This window comes from Furipterus horrens, unplaced genomic scaffold, assembly GCF_987537825.1.
Source record: "Furipterus horrens unplaced genomic scaffold, mFurHor1.1.pri manual_scaffold_4, whole genome shotgun sequence".
NCBI lineage: Eukaryota > Metazoa > Chordata > Mammalia > Chiroptera > Furipteridae > Furipterus > Furipterus horrens.
In genome coordinates this window covers 160,943,456-160,963,025 of record NW_028327174.1, presented here as the reverse complement: position 1 = coordinate 160,963,025, position 19,570 = coordinate 160,943,456, and the positions used below count along the sequence as shown (strand labels likewise).

Here is a 19,570-nt window from a genome sequence, read left to right as displayed (position 1 = left end):
GGGGATTAGATCCAGTGGGGAAGAAAAACAGTCTCAACTAAAGATGAGAGTAGTACTATCAATGCAGATTGTCGGCGGCGGCGGCAGCCGTCCGTCTCGAGAGACGATGGTGTAGCTTCTTAAGAGTCTATCTGCACCGCCGAGAATGGTTGTGCAGTCCGACTCGGGAGTGACACGGTATCTGTCTCCTCCCGTGTTGAATCGACATCTTGCGATGACGCTGGAGTGTCCTCTCCAGTGAAGCTGAAGCTACAGAGCCTGGGCAGGGTGATATGGAGGGTCTGCTGTTGCCCATGCAGCAGACCCCCCCTCTCTTCGCAGCTGAAGTGTCCAAGGGAAAGACGGAGTCAATACAGCTTGGCTTCAGGTGCGCCGCAGGAGTTGCCGGTGTTGACTACAACGTCGAACCGCCTTAGGGACTCCGGCTCCGGATTTTCTGTCGGGGTTTACTCCCTTAACCTTTCCCCTGAAGAGGTATGCCGCAAGGCAGCGGAGGTTTTTTGGAGTCAGAGTTTTCCTTCTCTGATGTGCCCTGACTGGAAGATCGAACCAGCGACACTTAGCTCGCAGGCCGACGCTCAATCCACTGAGCCAAACCAGCCAGGGCAATATCAATGCAGATAAAAGGATATTAAATGGCAAGGAAATTGGATGAAACTCCGGTAAAAAGATATCATTATCCATCCAACACAACCAGTTTCCTTTGGACTTCATACCTCTTTGAAAATCTAGGCAGGCCACAACCATCTTCACTAGTCCGATGTGAAGGTTATAGCCATAGTTCTAAATGTTTTAAAACCTAGGATTCACACTCAAAGAAGTCTAAAAAGCTTATCCCAAGTGAATTAGACCCAATTAAACCTGACATCCCGAGACACTGAAACATTGTGTGACAGGTTTAACACCCATCACATTGACCAAATTGAATCAACATTCTGAGGATCTACACAACTACAGAGAGCTATAAAGAGGTAACTATTGTTGCCTAAAGATACATCGTCAGTGACCAAGCAGTGACACACAATCCGGATGAAACACTACCAGGTTATAAAGAACAATTTTGCCTTGAGAACACTGTAGCTGGCTTGCTGAATAAGCACATTCCTCCTTTATCAGGAAAGGTGAAGTAGGAGACTGCGAGAAAGAACCTCAGTGATGTACTCCTTCTGGCTGAACTAGAAACCAAACTTCATTATTAAAATAGGTCAAGGTGTGCTGAAAGCATCGAAATTTCTTCTCTCTCAAAAACAGATTTAGTTGTTCTGTGGTTAAAATCCAAATTCTTCCTCTATATCTTCACAGGTTCCCTTTAATTTTCCCAGTAGGATGGCTAGAAGGTTGGTGATAGCTTCAGCATATCTATTCTTAAGTATGTGACCAAGTATAAGGCTCAGCTCTGCCTTCATCATCCCCAATGATCTGGAATTTTAGTCTGTGAAGGCCCATGTATGGTGGGAGAGGAGAACACCCAGTAATGAAAGTAAGCCTGCCACTTCTGAGTTAAGTAGCCTTGGGTTTGTCACTTATTCTCTCTGGGGCTCAGTTACTTACTCTGTAATACATAAATAATAATGAAAATATTATTGTGAAGACTGAGTAAATTTGCCTAGTTTATTGCCTATGGCACAGAGTTACATTATAACCTTTGTCAAATAAATATTGAGGTTGAAGACAACTATTTTGAACAAACATTTACATTCATTTCCAAAATAATTCTAATCATATTTTGTTTTTCTACTGCTATAAAACAAGTTACTCAATTTTTATATGAGTAGGGATCTATCTATCTGTCTTTACTCAAACTCACCTTCGGCCAGCAGATCACCAGTATTGTTTATTGATTCCTACATCTGCTGTCTGCCTGGCTATTACATATCCATGTATAGTAATCATCCTCTAAGAAGACTTCCAATGATTTTTATCTCCTGGTATTAATGCCCTGTATAGTTTCCTCCCATGTTGACTTAGGACTGTCCTATGTAGCCAATAGAATACTAGAAAAATGACAATGTGACATCCAAAGATGGTTCATAAAAGACATTGCAATTTCAGCCTTGTTTGCTCTTGAATCACTTGCTCTGGAGCAATCCAGCTATCATGTCAGGAGGACACTTGTGGAGCGGTTCATATGCTGAGGTACTGAGGCACTCTAATTGGCACTAACCTGCCAACATAGTGAGTGGATCACCGTGAAAACAGATTATCCAGTCCCAGTGAAGTCTTCTGATAACTACATCTATGGCCATCTTCTTGACTGAAATCTCTCTTTGAGTTAGAATTGGGTAAGCCACTCATAAATTCCTAACTCACAGAAATTGTGAGAAGATAAAAAGTTTATTATTGTTTTAAGCCACTAACTTTTGCAGTACCTTGTCACTCAGCAATAGGTAACTAATAAACTATGCAAAATTTCATTCCTTCACCCAACAAAATCAGTGCTATACTTGTTCTCTATCAATAGTGAGTGATGTGTATCAATGGTGCAAAGCAGTTTATAATATACTTGGTATCTGGAGTGACATAAAAGTCACATAAGAGGGCAAAGATCATAATTGCTCCATCCTGTCTCTCAAGGCCTTGTCAAAGCCAGAAAGCACTTAGCTCCCATCATCACCAAAAAGACTTATTTCCAACCACATATAGCCCTATGAATATTACTAGGCCCAAAGAATAATTAATATTTATATATCTTTAGTATGATTTTGCACAAAATTCTACCTCCATCTATGGAAGTAACACAGATACCAGTTTAAATACCAGATAAGTCATTCACTAGCTGCATAGTGAACAATTACTTAACATCTCTGAAGCTCATGTTCCTCTTCTGCAAAATGTACTTCAATTCACATTATACATAACTGTTGTGAAATTGGGGATATGATTAATTACACAAATTATATGTTCTATGAGTGGAAGCAAATACCTCCATCACTTCCAAAGCCAACATGAAAGTTCTTGAGTTAGAAAATACCTTTGCCTTCAAAACAGGCAAAAATTAAATAGATTGATAATACTCATTGTCAGTGAGGCTTGAGAAATAGGCCTCTTTTACCCACTATGGCTGGGAATATAATGGGTATAAAACTTACGGTGAATAATATTTGTATGTCAAAAAATAGAAGACAATGCTCTTTGACTCAACAATTCTATATCTAAAAATTGATCCTAAGGAAGTGGTTGGAAAAGTACCCAAAATGTATGTAAAAAATGTTCTCCACAAAATTATCACAAATAATGAAACTTAGAAATCACTTAAACTTCTACCAATAGGGAATTGTTGGTTGGAATAAAATTGAGTCTAACCCAAAAGGGACCCAGTACATAGGCTGGCCAGTAAGGCAAAACTTATGTAACCTGACTTATAAGCTGAGTTGGACACAGAGACTTGTGGTTAACATTTGATGACCGAACATGTGCTTTGCTTCTTTCTTAACCAAAGATCCATTAAAATAATAACCAAAAAATAAAAAGGGTATAATATCAAAATAGGAAGGAAAATAAGATGACAGCATAAGTGGATGAGGGATTTCAGCAAAACTCTGGTAGCTCTAAAGATGATGTTGAAGCTAGGCCATAATATGCATGAAAACTGTAGGTAGAAAGGGGGAAAAAATCTCTGGAAAATTTCTGGACTCAGAGACTAAGGGTAGAATGAAGTGTGAAAGTAAGAAATGGATATAAAAACAAGGGAATGATTTAAGCTCTATATGCATTGTAGTAGCCTCCCTATTCACAAACAAGAAGCAATCTTAATACAAGCACCCTGGCATATATACTTCCAGGCAAAAAATTCTTCTATTAGTTAGAGGGTGAGTGTGTTGGCACCCTAAGAAAATGTCATCTTCATTCACAAGTTGGGAGCTTCTCTCACTGTGTAATATCTAGATCCCTGATCCCTCAACCAAAAGAGAAGTCCTTATATTGATAACCTCCCAGATTTCTCTATTGATCTCTCTTACTTAAATATAAGACTAATTAGATTTTCAAGAAAAATATAATTATCAAAGAGGATGATAAAACAGGAAATTGATTTCCAGATGAACATATATTTTAGGAAAGAAAACTTTTAAAGTCCCTAATTGACATCATCTAAGAGATTCAATAAGTTATTACTTTCATGAAATGACAACACAATATTATAAAAAGGAAATACTGAAGAATAAGAAATAATTCTTTAATATTAAAACTATGGCTCAAGTACTAGAAGAATTGCTGACTTTTATTCAAAAACTGAAAGTAGTCAAAAATAGATTAAAAATTGATTATATGAAAATTTTTAAATATGAAAGAAGCACTATAAGCAAAGTCAAGAGATTATAAAATAGTCATGGTGATTTAAAATACAGCATAGGAAATAAAATCAACAATACTGTAATAACTATGTGTGGTGTCAGGTGGGCCCTGGAAATATCAGGGGCTAATACTTTGTGAAGTATATGATTGACTAACCACTATGCTATACACCTGAAACTAATACAAAATAATATTAAATATAAATTATAATTGAAAAATAATTTTTTTAAAAAGCAAAGTCACAAGAAAAATTGCAAACTAGAAGAAAATATTTGCAACATATATCACAAACAAGAGCTAATCTAAATCACTTTTAACTATCATAAAGAAAAAGGCCAAAAACCCAATAGAAAAATGGAATAAAGTGACAGCTCATAGAAGAAGAAAGGCAATTGACCCTGACAAATATGAAAAGAATCTAGGAGAAACAAGATGGCAGAGGAGTAAGTGGAAGCAACACTAACCTCCTCCCAGAACTAGTCTGGACTTACAACTTAATTTTGGAGAAATCATCTGGAATAACCAACCAAACACTAGCTGGAGAGAAGTCTTAAAACCACGGAGAGACAGAAAAGGCCACTACATCACAACGTGACTGGTAGGGAGTGCGGAGACGTGGAAGGGCTGGCTGGGCTCCCACAGGTGGCAGCTGAAGGGACTGAGAAACAGCTCAGCAGCCGGGGGTTCCCCCTGAGAAGGGCAGGGCCTAAACCCTCAGCTGAGCTTCCCAGCGTACAGCAACAGAGTGAAAAGTAAAATAGTATCCAGCTGAGAAAAGCGAAAAGCCACAGGGTTTCTTGCTAGCCGGAGAGAAACAGCTGGAGAAAAAGAGCTCTTAAGCAGATCACATACGAAAATATTTTGCCCCCACTTACCCTGGGCACAAGCAGAGGGAAGGCAGAGAGGACTGGAGACGCTTGGGGAGAGTTTGGTGTGGTGGCTTTGAGGGGAGAGCTGGGGAAGCGGCCGGCCGGGTCCCAGTGATGACTCATCCCCACACTGCAGGGAGACTATTCCCCTCCAAGTGGCGTCAGCCTGAGGGGAAGCAAACACCCTGCCTACAGGAATTAAGTGGCCATACCCACGGTCTGTGACAGCTAATCACAGATTGAATAGATTAACAATTAAAGAAGTGAGACAAAGGCAGTAGATCCCTGGAAGTCTCCAAAATGCTGCCTAGGCCCAAACTGGTACAGAATCTGACACCACCAGTGGCAGATCCAGGAAGTGTAGATCATTCTAAGAAGCACCAACAAACAATAGAAGTCACAAAAATGGGGAAACAGAAAAATAATCCCCCATCGAAAGGAAAGGTAGAATCCCCAGAAAGAGTGCTAAATGAAATAGAGGGGAGCCAATTATCAGATATGGAATTGAAAGCATGGATTATGGAGAAGCTCAGTGAGCTCAGCGGAAACTACAAGGAACTCCAGAAAAACTACAAGAAACTTACTGAGAATTACACCAGCATGAAAAAGGACATGGAAGCTATCAATAAAAGCCAGGAGGAAATGAAGAATACAATCTCTGAATTGAAGAACACAATAGAAGGAATTAAAAGCAGGCTAGAAGAAGCAGAAGATCGGATCAGCGAGCTGGAAGACAACTTAGACAAAAACTCCAGACACTGCAACAAAATGAAAAAAGACTGAACAAGACTGAAGAGGTTCTAAGACAGCTGCAGGACAACATGAAACGTAATAATATCCGTATCATAGGAATTCCAGAATGAGAAGAAGAGCAAGGGATAGAAAACCTCTTTGAAAAACTAATGACAGAAAACTTCCCTAACATGAGGAGAGAAAGAGTCACACAAGTCCAGGAAGCACAGAGGGTCCCAATGAAGATGAACCCCAACAGGCCCACTTCAAGACACATCATAATTAAAATGGCAACACTCAAAGACAAAGAGAGAATCCTAAAAGCAGCAAGAGAGAAACAACTAATAACATACAAAGGAGCTCCAATAAGGCTATCATCAGATTTCTCAGCAGAAACACTACAAGCCCGAAGGGAATGGCAAAAAATATTCCAAGTAATGAAAAACAAAGGCATACAACCAAGAATACTCTACCCAGCAAGGCTCTCATTCAAAATGGAAGGTGAAATAAGGAGTTTCCAAGACAAAAGAAGGCTAAAAGAATACATCTCCACCAAACCAGCATTACAAGAGATGCTAAAGGGTCTGCTTTAAGAAGATGAAGAAACACAGAGAGACAGAGAGGAACACGAGTACAAAGGGGGAAAATGACAATGAATAAGTACTGAAAGAAAGAAGGAACTTCTACCATTTGCAACAACATGATTGGAACTAGAGAGAATTATGCTTAGCGAAATAAGCCAGGCAACGAAAGAAAAATACCTTATGCTATCACCTATTACAGGAAACTAATGAACAACACAAACAAATGAGCAAAATTGAACCAGAGGTATGCAAACAAGGAATAAACTAACAGTAACAAAGGGGGAGATGAGAGGGAGAGAAGGGGGTAAGGAGGGGAAGGGTCTAGTCAAAGAACAGGTATAAATGACCCATGGGAATGAACAACTGGGTGGGGACTGAATGTAGGAGAAGGGGGGGCAGGGTGCAGGGAAGCAAGAGGGGGAAAAGAGTGGGACAACTGTAAGGGAAAAACAAACAAAAAAAATTTTTAGTGGGGGGAAAAAATGAAAATATAAAGAATGGAAATGCAAGTTTAGTGAATATTAGAAGGGCAAGGATTTTCCTTCACACTGTATATTTTTCTCCCTATCTGATCCCTCCAGAGTTTGGCATTCTAAAGAAGTAAGTAATGACATAAGTTTCTTTGCATAAAACTAATAAGACCAGTTGTTAATAGAGGTTTTTGTTTTTTTTAAACTATGACTTTGACTGCAATGTCATGCCTAAAGGAGACATGCTTGGGCTTTGATTGTTACCAAAAAGCCCTGAGGAACTGGGATTGACTTTCAAAGGTAATAAAAGTCCACGAGATAAAAGGCTGGGTACCTTGGATGGATGCGCATTCCATAGCAATCTTTCCAGGGAAGGAATGAAGGTTGTTTTCCTGAAAGATGGCTAGATAGAACCTTAAGGCACAATGGAAAACCAGAAGGGCTTGGAAAAGACAGGTGTTTACAGGCAAGGCTGAATGCCAGGTATGTGGTTCTGCTTCTGTGCCTTGGAGGGCAGACTGAAGGTCACCCTAAATGTTCCTTGCATAAGTTCCAGCAAAGCAGAACTAAAGATCATAAGTGATCATTTGCTGCTCTTGTTGTGTTTATGCAAATTAACAGGATAAATTAAAAATGGACTTAATGCAGTCCCTTTAATGACAAGGAGGGTAATCTTAGGGAGAAAAATCGCGATTCAAGAAAAATCACAATGCTCAGTGGTAGACTATAAAGTAGTGCAGCTAAACATCTTTAAGTTTCTTTTCATTTAATATTTGTTTTCATTTAATATTTGTTTTCATTTGAAAGTTAAACTATGTCTGTGGCATTATCAAAGATGTTTAATTTACAGGCAAGAAGAATGTCAAATGCCTTGCAACTGGATATCTTTCCAATAAGACAGTCCTACAGATTTAGAGACTTGTATGTGGGTTATGTTACATAAATTAACATGTGTTTTCTGTTTTCAAAGGGCATAAGCCTATGATCTCATTACCTGAGTGATTGTACGTATAGGACTCACTTAATCCTGTCTGCATCGCTGCCTCCTGAGACTCAATGTTTTGGCTGAATTAAGTGCCTGGGTTGGTGAAGAATGGGGTGGTATGTGGACTTCACTTTAAAACTGGTTTCTCTTTTCTGTCCTAAAGGCTTGAACAGAAAGAGCCCAGAGGCTTGAGAGGGGGGAAACCCAAACTATTTCCCTCAGCCCAAACTAAGTATAATGGGCAAAAGGGTTTTGGACAGGTGAGATGTACCTGGCACACCTTCCCCCAAAGAAGCCCTTCTTTTCCCTAATGTGGGACATTGAAAAATTAATACCTGTCTTTTGTCATCTAGTGGTTATGGATTGAATGATGTCCTTTAACCCTGTTGCCAAATCTGTTGCCTCCAGAATACAACAAGGATGCCAGCCTGTTAAATCAAGCATGCCATTGTCCAGGGACAGCCAACCAACCTGGAGTCTGCACGATCCTTCCCCATGTGGGAAGGCCACCCTCCCCTCCACACCCCCACTCTTATTAGGGGTTTCTGGACCCAAGGGTAGGTAGGATGACAACCATGTCCAGCTTGAAGCAGCTAGAGGAGCTCGAGACCTTCGCCCATTGTCCTTTATAAGATTATAAAGGGTCTTAAGTCTGAGTGGGAGGGACTGTTATTTTTTATTGTTAAAAAAAGAAGAATAAGAATATATGAAAGGGTGAGGCAGGAGAGCTTATATGTATGACCCATGGGCATGGACTTCGGGGGGCGTTGTTGGGGAAGGGGGGTGCTGGGCGGAGGGGAGCAAAGGGGAAAAAATTGGAACTATTGTAACAATATAATCAATAAAATATACTTTAAAAAAAGAAAAGAATCTAATTTTCTCTATAGTAAAAGAAATACAAATTAAAACAATACTGAGGTGCCATTTCTTACTCATGAAGATGGCAAAAATCCAAAAAATTGACAACACACTCAGTTCTCAAAACTGATGAGGAACACTTTTATACATTCCTGATAATAATAAAAAATGGTATAGTCCTAGGAAGGAAAATACAATAAAATTATATATGCATTTACCATCTGACTCAACAATGTCATGTCTAGGACCAACTCTAATACAAAATAATACATACGTACTGACCATACATATACTCTTTCTTAGGAATTAAAGATGTTCATCAGTAAAACATGAACAATATCAAAATAAGAGGAAGATGTAGAATATAGGAAAAAGTGAAAAAATAAAACTCAGGTTGATTGTTTTAAATCAGGAAGTTAAAATGAGAAGTCAAAGATCCTACACATTGTTAGAGCCTGGAGTTGAGCCCACTGGTGGCCGATGGCCTCACAAGTATAGATAGTGTGCTACATAAGGGGCAAGCTTTTCGCTAACACCATGAGGGTCTCCGGCCCAATGACTGGAGTGTGATAATAATCCTTGTTATGAGTGCGATTTGAATGTATGAGAGCTTTAAAGAGGGATGAAAACATCTGAGGATGGTGTTTTCTTCTGCTTTTTTCCATATTTCTTGCTTTCCTTGGGCCCCTCAGGCATTACTTGCCTTTCTGTTTTCAGACCAACTTGATGAAGCCTGCTATAAAATCCTAAAAAGGAGCTTACCAAATGGGTCTGATATGGTAGATGCTGGCCTGAGAAATTCTGGGCATGCATGGCACCATCTTCTGTGAACACTCATGGGTGCTCCTCCCTGATCGCTGCTTCTACAGAGATCCTGAAGAGACTAGGAAGGAAGAGCATGCTGCTGCTGAAAAGGCTGTGACCAAGGAGGAATTTCAGGGTGAAGGAACTGCTCTGGGTACCAGTTCACTGCGGCTCTGTTTGAGGTTGCTGACTGGTCTGAAGGCATGCAGGTGTCCCTTGTGCCTATTGAGCAGTTTCCTACTGAAGACTGGAGCACTCAGTCTGCCACTAAAGACTAGCCTGCAGCTGCCACTGCACAGGCCACTGAATGGGTGGAAACAACCACTGAGTGGTCTTAAGCTGTTCTTCAACAAACCAAACAGAATGGAAATACAGTTGAGGGAAAATAAACAGTCTCGAAAGGAAAAAAAGTCAGAGATATCAAAGATCAATGGATTTAAAAGGACAAACAAAATGATTTTAGGCAATAAACAAAGTAGGGAAAGATGGAAAGAGATGCATCAAGATTAGTAAAAGAAAAAGAGATATGATAAGGACGGCAACTTTTATCCAATGCAGAACAATCAAAAAAATGAAACTGGAACTTCTGGCCAAGATGGAGACCTAGACAGACAGGCTGTGTCTCCCTCCATAACTAAGAAGGAATACAACTACCTCAAAACTAGAGACAACCATAACTTCCAGAAAATCAAGCTTCATGGAAGTCCAACAAAGATATAAAGAAAAAATTCTCATCCAGACAGGCAGAAGGGGCAGAGCCAGGGCAGAGAGGATGCAGTATGGTGCTAGCAGCAGCAGCGGCAAAAGCAGCAGGCTGGCGGAAAGCATGGTTACATTTTTGAAAACTAGGGAGGTACACCTGAGGAGCACTCCCAGCACCAGACCAGACAACACAGCTCACAGTTCCAGCGCCGGGAAATATAAAGCCTCATTGCTTCTGACCATGCAAACCAGTGAGGGTTGGGGCGGAGGATGAAACTGTCGGTCTCTCAGCAGAGTCCATTTGTTTAAAGGTCCCCCACGATCCTAGAATATCCACAGACTCACCTACTTTGGGAATGATGGCCAGGGCAACAGCTAGAGAGGCACCAGTCCCAAACGGAAGTGGGAGAAGTGCCCTGAAAAGGGGCGAGTGATGGGCAGGCAGCATTGTTCCCTCTCAGACCCCTCCTCAACACGTAGTGCCACAATGTGGTGAAATGGGTCGCCCTGTACTGAAGAATACATAAGGCTCTGCCCCTTACAATATAACAGGAGTGACAGCTCTACCTAAGACACAGAGGCAAACAAACATAGGAGCCTGCCAAGGTGAGGAGACAGAGAAGTATGGCTCAAAAGGGAGAATAGATCAAGGTTCCAGTGAAAGAACTAAGCGACGAGGAGATAGCCAACCTAACAGATAAGGAGATAGCCAACCTAACAGACACAGAGCTCAAAACACTGGTGATAAAGATGCTCACAGGCTTGACAGATATGCTTGAGTACGGCAAACTCATAAAGGAAGAAGTAAAGACTATGCTAAATGAAACAAAGGAAAATTCACACAAAACCAATGGTGAAGGGACAGAAACTGGAGTTGGAACATAAGGAAGAAAATTACAGTCAATCAGTATAGAATGAAAAAACAAGAATTGAAAAACGTGAGGATCGGCATTGGAAGCTCTGGGACAACTTTAAACATACCACCATCCGAATCAAAGGGGTGCCAGAAGTCAAAGAGAAAGGGCAAGAAATTGAAAGCATATGTGAGAAAATAATGAATGAAAACTTCCCAAATTTGGCAAAGAAAATACATATATATGTCCAGGAAGAGCAGAGAGTCTCAAACAAGCTAGACCTAAGGAGGACCACACCAAGACACACCATAATTAAAATGTCAAAGGTTAAAGATAAAGAGAGAATCTTAAAAGCAGCAAGAGAAAAGCAGAGAGTTACCTACAAAGGGGTGCCTATAAGACTATCAGCTGATTTCTCAAAAGAAACTTTGCAGTCAAGAAGGGACTGGCAAGAAGTATTCAAGGTGATGGAAAGCAAGAACCCACAACCTAGATTACTCTACCCAGCAAAACTATCATTTAGAATGGAAGGACAGATGAAGTACTTCCCAAACAAGGTAAAGCTAAAGGAGCTCATCATAACCAAGCTATTATTATATGAAATTTCAAAGGGACCTACTTAAGAAAAAGAAGATCAAAATTATGAACATTAAAATGACAACAAACTCACAACTATCAACAAATGAATCTAAAAAATAAGAACAAAATCCAACTAAGCAAACCAGAATAGGAACAGAATCATAGGTATGGGGACCATTCAGAGGGTTATCAGCTGGGAGGGAGAAGGGGGAGAAAGGGGGAAATGGTGCAGGGATTAAGAAGCATAATTGGTTGGTTCAAAATAGACAGGGCGAAGTTAAGAATAATATAGGAAAGGGTGAAGCCAAAGAGCGTATATGCATGACCCACGGACAGAGGGGAGCAAAGAGGGAAAATATTGAAACTACTGTAACAACATAATCAATAAAATATACTTAAAATAAGAAAATAGACAAAAATCTATATGAATATATGAAAATATGAAAGATATGAAAGTGTCTTCGTATTACATATGTAATAAAAAACTTGTATCTAGAATGTATAAAAAGTTCTTACAGCTTATTAAGAAAACAAAAACCCAATTTAAAAATGAGCAAAGATTTGAATAGATATTTTGCCAAAGAAGGTATACAGATGCCTAATAAGATGAAAAGATGTGCAATGTCATTAGGAATATGCAAATTAAAACCAACATAGTATCATTGCATACCCACTAGAATGACTTTAATTCAAAAGAATGACTATACCAAGTTTTGGTAAGGATATGGAAAAATAGCGACTTCCTGCATTACCAGTGAGAATATAAAATGATACTGCCACTTTGGAAAACAGTTTGGCTGTTTCTTTGAAAAATTAAATATATACTCACCATATGACCCAGTGATTCTATTCCTTTTTTCTACTCAAAATACATGAAAACATGTCCACACAAAGATTTGTATGCAAATATTACAGCAATGTTACTCATAATAGCCAAAAAACTGGAAATAATTAAAATGCCCCTCAATTGGTGGTGAATGCATAAATAAAATACAGTATTTCTACTTATATGAAGTGTAAAGAAGGAAAATCTATACAAACAGAAAACAGATTAGTCCCTCTCTAGAGCTGGAGATGGGAACAGGGATTGAGTGGGAAGAAGCACAAGGGAACTTCTGAAGGTAATAGAAATATTCTAAATCTAGATTTGGTGATGGTCTCACAACTATATAAATTTGTTTTAAAAATCATTGAATTTGTACTTATAATGGATGAATTTTATGATATGAAAAACAAAATTCTACATGAAGATATCACAGACTATATGTGAAGTAACTAAAATGAGGTATGGTTTTGATTCATTGATGGAGTGTACAAAAGGGGACTCTTCACTTTGAGTGGGATTTATAATATTGAAACACAGAAAAGGAAACATAATCAGAGCATATCTGTTTAGCAATTAACAAATTTTACATATCGTAAAAATGTAAACATTTTTGTATGTTAGTTTTTACTTTTAGAATGAACCTGTACACACAGCATGGAAGATTTTAATTATGGTTTACAAAAAATATATTCAAGTAATCTCCCTTATGATGTTAAACCATAGGACAGCTCACCAGACTTGGCACAGGTTGAAGAAAGGGAAGGGACATTAATGGTCTCATCTTTAGGGAATTGGGAGTTTGGAGGTACAGTTGAAAGCTGATAAAGCTAGAGATAGTGGTTCAATACCAATATTGGCAATTACAGGGGTAACTAATAGATAAACTAAAAATTATGAGAAAAAGGTATGCTGAAAACTGTATATAAATTCTGCCCTTGTATATCATTATGAGATCCCAGAGAGTGAGCAACACTTGGAATGACCTCAATTCCTGCTCTTTGTGAGCTAAAATATTAGGGGTTCTCGTGGATTCCTATGAACTTTTCTACTTCTTTAATATAGAGTCCTCTCAGTCACTGTTCAGCTTACACTAGTTTTTAAATTTTGTATTCCATTCAATCAAAGGGACACACAGTAAAAAACTATGTGAAGATAGAAGTGTTATATTAAGTGATCTAATTAATTATATTAAGTCTATCTAATAAAAATTTCAGTATTAGGAAGTCCTACTGACTGCATCCATAAAACACCCTCAATCTTAAAAGTTTATCAGTAGTTGACGTGTTATTTTGACCTCATTTGCCTTTAAACATTTGTTGCTAATACTCAATAATTTCAAAAACAGTGGGAAGGAGGAATTCTATTTACTCTGTTGCCATATAGATCACATACTACCTCTACTGAGTTCTCACTTTTAAAAAATATGTGTGCGTGAGAGTACACACACAAAAAAACTGGAAACAAATATGCTAACATGCAATCAGTAATTATTGCTGAGTGAGAGCATAATGGGCGAGATTTATTTTATTTTATTCTCATGGGTTTCTTGAATTATTTTCCCCAAAAAATTCTGTATTAATGAGAAATGAGGAAAAAACATTTATTTCCATTTTAGAAATTTAGAAAGCTTAGGCCTCGTATCAGGAAAAGGCACGGTGTCCAAGGGAAGGACAGAGAGAAGGAGCATTTGTTCATCAGCAGCCAATTTAGTTACAACTCTGAAACATTCTTGTAAGTATTAGGTAAGACCTGGTGTTGTGGCTAGCCAAAATCTTCTTATATGCTCAAAACCCTTATACCCAGCAACCTCTATTCCTGGATTAGTTTTACATATTTCTCTAGCCATGATTAGGAACTTTCTGATAACACTGTAGTAGTAAAACCTTGAAAAACTTTAGAGAGGATTGTCATGCTTCAATTCATTATTTGGAAGTCAATAAAAAGAACTAGGAATAACACATAATGTAATCCTTGTACAGCCTACCCTGCTGTTAAGTAAAGTTGCTTTCTTTTTTCACTGACCAACAGTATGGCTTGCACCCAAACAGTCACTGCTTAGGGCCAGAGTTAGAAAATATTCTCTTCCTAATTTATGTTCCATTGACTTTTTATGGTAGCAGGTATCGATCTTGGTCGGTGCCATCAGATCAGGTGCTGCAACCCAATTCAGGGCCAGGATCATGACTATAGGTCATCAGCCTTTAGTTGTACTGGAGAAGAGGTGGCAGAAAAATTATTTATTTTGCTTCTGTAGGGTCTTTTATTACAGACACAGATGCTGGGGTGGGGGGGTTTCCAGCTAGAATCAGCCATACAGTGAGACAGGTAAGATGCTCTGCTTTCCCAGAGTGCCACAACCACAAAACAAAACAAACATTCCAGGAATGACTTATTTGGTTAGAGGAGCCAAAACAGCACTGCGAGCAAAAGAAGTACAAGGATCATTTTTCAACAGGGTTACTGATGAACCTTAGGCATACAAAAAAGAAAGGATGGAGGAATGATTGTGCACTTATTATATAAAAAAGATAGACTCGAACTTTATTAATATCTTGTTCCAGAATTGATAACAAGAGTGACTTGACTTGGCTTGGGCAATGTCCGTCTGTTATATATAGTCCTTTATTGTTTTCTCTGAATATTTTCTAAAGAGACTGACTTCATCATTAGAGCAGAATCATATATGTCAAATCCCACACAATGAGTTCCAAGAGACTGACATTATTCTGTTGGGTTGGAATGCTGTTGCATCAGATACTCTGGCTATAGGAAGTAAGGGGACCACTTGAGCCTTGAAGCTCTTAACAGTTATAGATAACTTCTTGTGGTTTGGGGATTTCTAGAATGAACTCTCATCGCCTTGTTACACACAAATAGAAGGTAAAAGAATGTGACATTTTAGAAACTTGCATCCCTGAAAAATAGTAGTAATAAGGGAAACTTAGGTTTCTTTGACTTACATCTGGAACATGGGAAAAGAAAAACATAGAGAACACCAATAATGTTCGGTTAGAAATATATGTGTGTTTATGTGTCTTAAAAGTTTTAAATGACCCCCTAAGTGATTCCAACATGCAGCTAAAGCTGACAGCCATGACTCTAGCTGTGTCCATTCTTCCCAAGTGTCCTCAACTGGGCAGAGCAGCTGCTTCAAAGACAATGCTCATTACACACGTCAAACATTTAAATAGAAATGTTATGTTTTCCTACAGAGAAAATAAGTTCTTAAGAGCAAGAACCATTTAACCTTTCCTTTTGATAATTTACCACACCTGGTTGAGTAAATAATAAGTAGGTCTTCCAGAAATATTTGTTGAAATAAATCACTAGCCTTTCCCTGAGAACGGAGTTTCTCTGTGACTTAAAATGTAAACAAGATTTTTTCAAATCACCAGGTCCTATACCATGGAAGGTCCACTGCCTTTAGTAATATTTGTATAAATGTTTGGAGATTCACATTCCCAAAGTCACCTTTGTTGTTAACTTCATGCCCCTGCTGAGCACATGAGACAATCAACGGGAAAGAATTCCATTCTACATCGCACAACAAACAGAAAATTCCACAGTAGACTTTTCTGTTCTTCAAGTCCTTTTTGTCATCCTGACACCAAAAATGTATTGCTTATACTGCCACCTCAGTTAACCTGTCTTATCTTCTTGGCTGATGGTTCCCGACCCTCAGTTTACCTCCTCAGCCCCCTCCTACTCCCAACTCCCAGGTCTTTCTACTCGAGAGGGATCTGTTCTCCTGGCGACGGCTCTATAGCTTCAAGCCCAACTTTGCACCTACCCACTTACGTGTTCTACTTGACACGATGGGTATCTGAATGAATCATTTTAGCAGCACAAACTGACTGGGAGATCATCGTTTTTAAACAGATGTCAATTGAGGGTAATGCTGCCCCCTTGCGGACGGAAACGGAAGGCTGGAGATGTATAATGAAACTGTGGTTTCCCCAATATTACTCCTTCAGATTTTAAATACTATATCTAAAACACGTGACACCCAAAACTTGGTTAGAAACTTCAGTATTCTTCCATCTTTAATTCAGGACTTCACAGGGATTGCTAAGGTGCTTCTAAACTTTGAGGCCCACCCATTACATAAGAAGGAAATTTCAATCATGTGCAAATACTGGCTGTTTGGTAACTTACTTTAAAACACACTGTGTGGAATCTATTTTAAAATAAATTGTGTAACAAATAAATAGGCATCTGTTTAGTATTTGAAATACACTTATCAGGAATACCACCCTCCAGAGGATTCCAGTAAGAACTTCAAAATGATTATTGGAATCAACACCAGATGGTTTGTTTATTAGCATAAGCGTTGTTAGAAATTATTTTTCTTTGGTAAAATAAATAGAAATAAGTGAAATTCAGAATACGTCATGGACTAGAAAGACTATTAGGGCCTCACCAACTTTTCTTGAACGAGGAGAATGAAATCAACAACCCCACTACCCTAATCCTTGGGACAATCTAGAGCTTCCTTTTGGCCCAATGTCCTTCCTGAGTCACAGAGGACTGCCATGTGACCCAAACAGAAAGTTAGCATCTAGTCACCACAGTGGTGTTACATCAGCCTCACAGAGAACCTCTCATTTAAGAGTCTTTAAAAAATGCCAGAAGTCAGAGAAATAAAGACCTTCCTGAATTTACAAGAATAGGTAGCATGACTATTTTGGTGTGGTCTTGCTAATAAAATGGGAATGTTTGGCAGAATTTGGTCTAAGTCTGTTTTCAGTATAAAATACCACCTAGTAGAAATATGGTGGAGAGAATGGACATATAAGGAATGTTGTGAAATTTTAACAAATGGATCTGAACATTGCTGAACAGTCAAATTAGCTAAGATCAGTTCACAATACGGAGCTGTTCAGTCTCTTAACAAAAACTTGAGCAGTGTTTTTCAGGACAAAATTGACGCCAACCCCACAACCATGGGTTCAGACACTTGCTGAAAATCTTAGCTTCCTGAAAATTCTCAGATATTGGTTACTCCTTTCTCACCACTCCTCAGGGGTTGATTTGTTTTGTTTTCTACTGAGTTCTACTTTATTATAGCAGCATCTTTAAGTTATGATCCTCAGTATGCCTAACAATTGGTTCTATAGCTTTATAAAAATGTGAGTTCATTTCCAAACTTTACTCTCTGTGTTTCACTGTATTTAAGATAGAACCCAGAAACCTGAATTTTTTACTCAGACTTTCAGGGGACTTAAATGTAAATGGCTTGGAGCCAGAAGGTATAAATAAATATCTTCTAGAATGTTCACTTGGGCTTCATTAGGGGTAAGAGGGTCAGTCCAGTGGAGCAGTCTAATGAGTAAATGTCTAATGAGAATGCTTTTGTGCACCTGCCCCTGAAAAGAGATTAGGTATTAATTTTCAGAGAATGAAGTGACCGTTCAATACATGAAACCCTGTGAAGCATTTATTATACCTGGGATATATTCCTTATTGAATATCATATGCATCTGCTTTCCTTCCAGTGCACCATCTATTTATTCTTGTATCATTGTTCTGCTTAGCATGTTGTTTTTAGAAATCCAAACACTAAAATCCATATATTTCTTCCTTACAGGCATTTGGTTAGGAGATTTTCAAAAGATTTAAATTTATTTGTGTTGTGTTGTGTTGTGGTTTTTTTTTTTTTTTAAGATTTTATTTATTTCTAGAGAGAGTGGAAGGGAGGGAGAAAGAGGAAGTGAAACCTCGACATGCAAGAGGTATCTTGATCAGTTTCCTCTAGCATGTTCCCAAGTGCCCTGACTGGGAATCGAACCAGTGACCTTTTGGTTCACAGGCCAGTACCCAATTCACACCAACCAGGGCTGTGTTGTTTCTTTTAAGAAGTGATTCTCAAGTTAGCCTACATAGAAGTCATCTAGGAAAAAGAGGGATGCTTCCAGAAGGGATGCCTCATCTGTGAAAGCTACAAAAATAACTGGCCTATGGGAGTAGTGAGTGCAGTCTATGTCCCAGAACAGACAGAGGGAGACAACTTAAACCTATGTAGATGGTACAGTACTGCACCCTGGTCACATAGCACCACATCCCACCCAAGGAGCCATTCTGTGATGCCCTACGGAAGGAACATTCTCTTGCATCAGAATCACCTGGGATTATTGATAGCTTCCTGCGACACATCCCAGAACAAATGAATCAAAATCCTCAGGTAATAGGTGCCAAATTAGAATTTTAATAAACAAATTTGGTGGTTTTTATTGACACTAAAGTTTGAAAAAGACCACTGAAGGGGACTTTTGCAATTAAATTAATGCCACTCACAAAAATCTCTCCATCAAGTGCCTGCAATTATACCTATGTGCCTTTTTTAAAAAGTTTTGACACAGAGAAGTGACACTTAAGCAGAAGGAAATAAAACAAGAGTAAATAGATGTGATAATAGAGAGAAATGCACATATACTAGGGGAGGTCCTGAATCAGGAAGATTTAAAGATAAACAAGTGATTTTCTAAGACAAGGAAGGTATTGTGGATAAAAGCACTACATTCTAACTGCCTATTATAGAAAGATAATCATGGTATTAAAAAGTGCCAAATTTCATTCATTTTATTTATCATAATGCATATTTTGGAAAATATAAGTGATGCCATAAAAATATAGATTCATGACAAGCAAAAGGAGTCAATAAAGCATCTGATGTGCAGGATCTAGCTATGGGCTGCTTAACAGACGTGCTAATCACCTAGCATAAAAAGCAGCAGGATAAATGCTCTGTTCTGCTGAGTGCCATAAACAAGAATGCAGAAATCCTCTTTTGAATAAGGCAAGATATCCCATGAGGGAGGAATTTGCACAGCAGTGTAGGTTGACATGACTGGAAAAGAGTCTGCTAATGAGAATTGGGAGTGCAGGGGCACGAATCCCATGCTGGTCTCTCCGGTTGAGCTCACCCTCAATGTATTATAGGCAGTACCACAGTCAAAAACACCACAGATCATGGATGCTTGTGGAATGCTACAGTTTAAAGGAACCTTAGATCAA

The 19,570-nt window shown here is 38.8% G+C and overlaps 1 non-coding gene across 1 annotated transcript; it reads left to right on the top strand.

Moving 5' to 3' along the window:
• The first annotated feature begins 9,228 nt into the window (after nt 1-9,228).
• Nucleotides 9,229-9,381, top strand: LOC150013182 (small nucleolar RNA SNORA62/SNORA6 family). The gene has a single exon (XR_016510959.1). It is a non-coding gene; the product is annotated as a small nucleolar RNA SNORA62/SNORA6 family (small nucleolar RNA).
• The last annotated feature ends 10,189 nt before the right edge of the window (nt 9,382-19,570 follow it).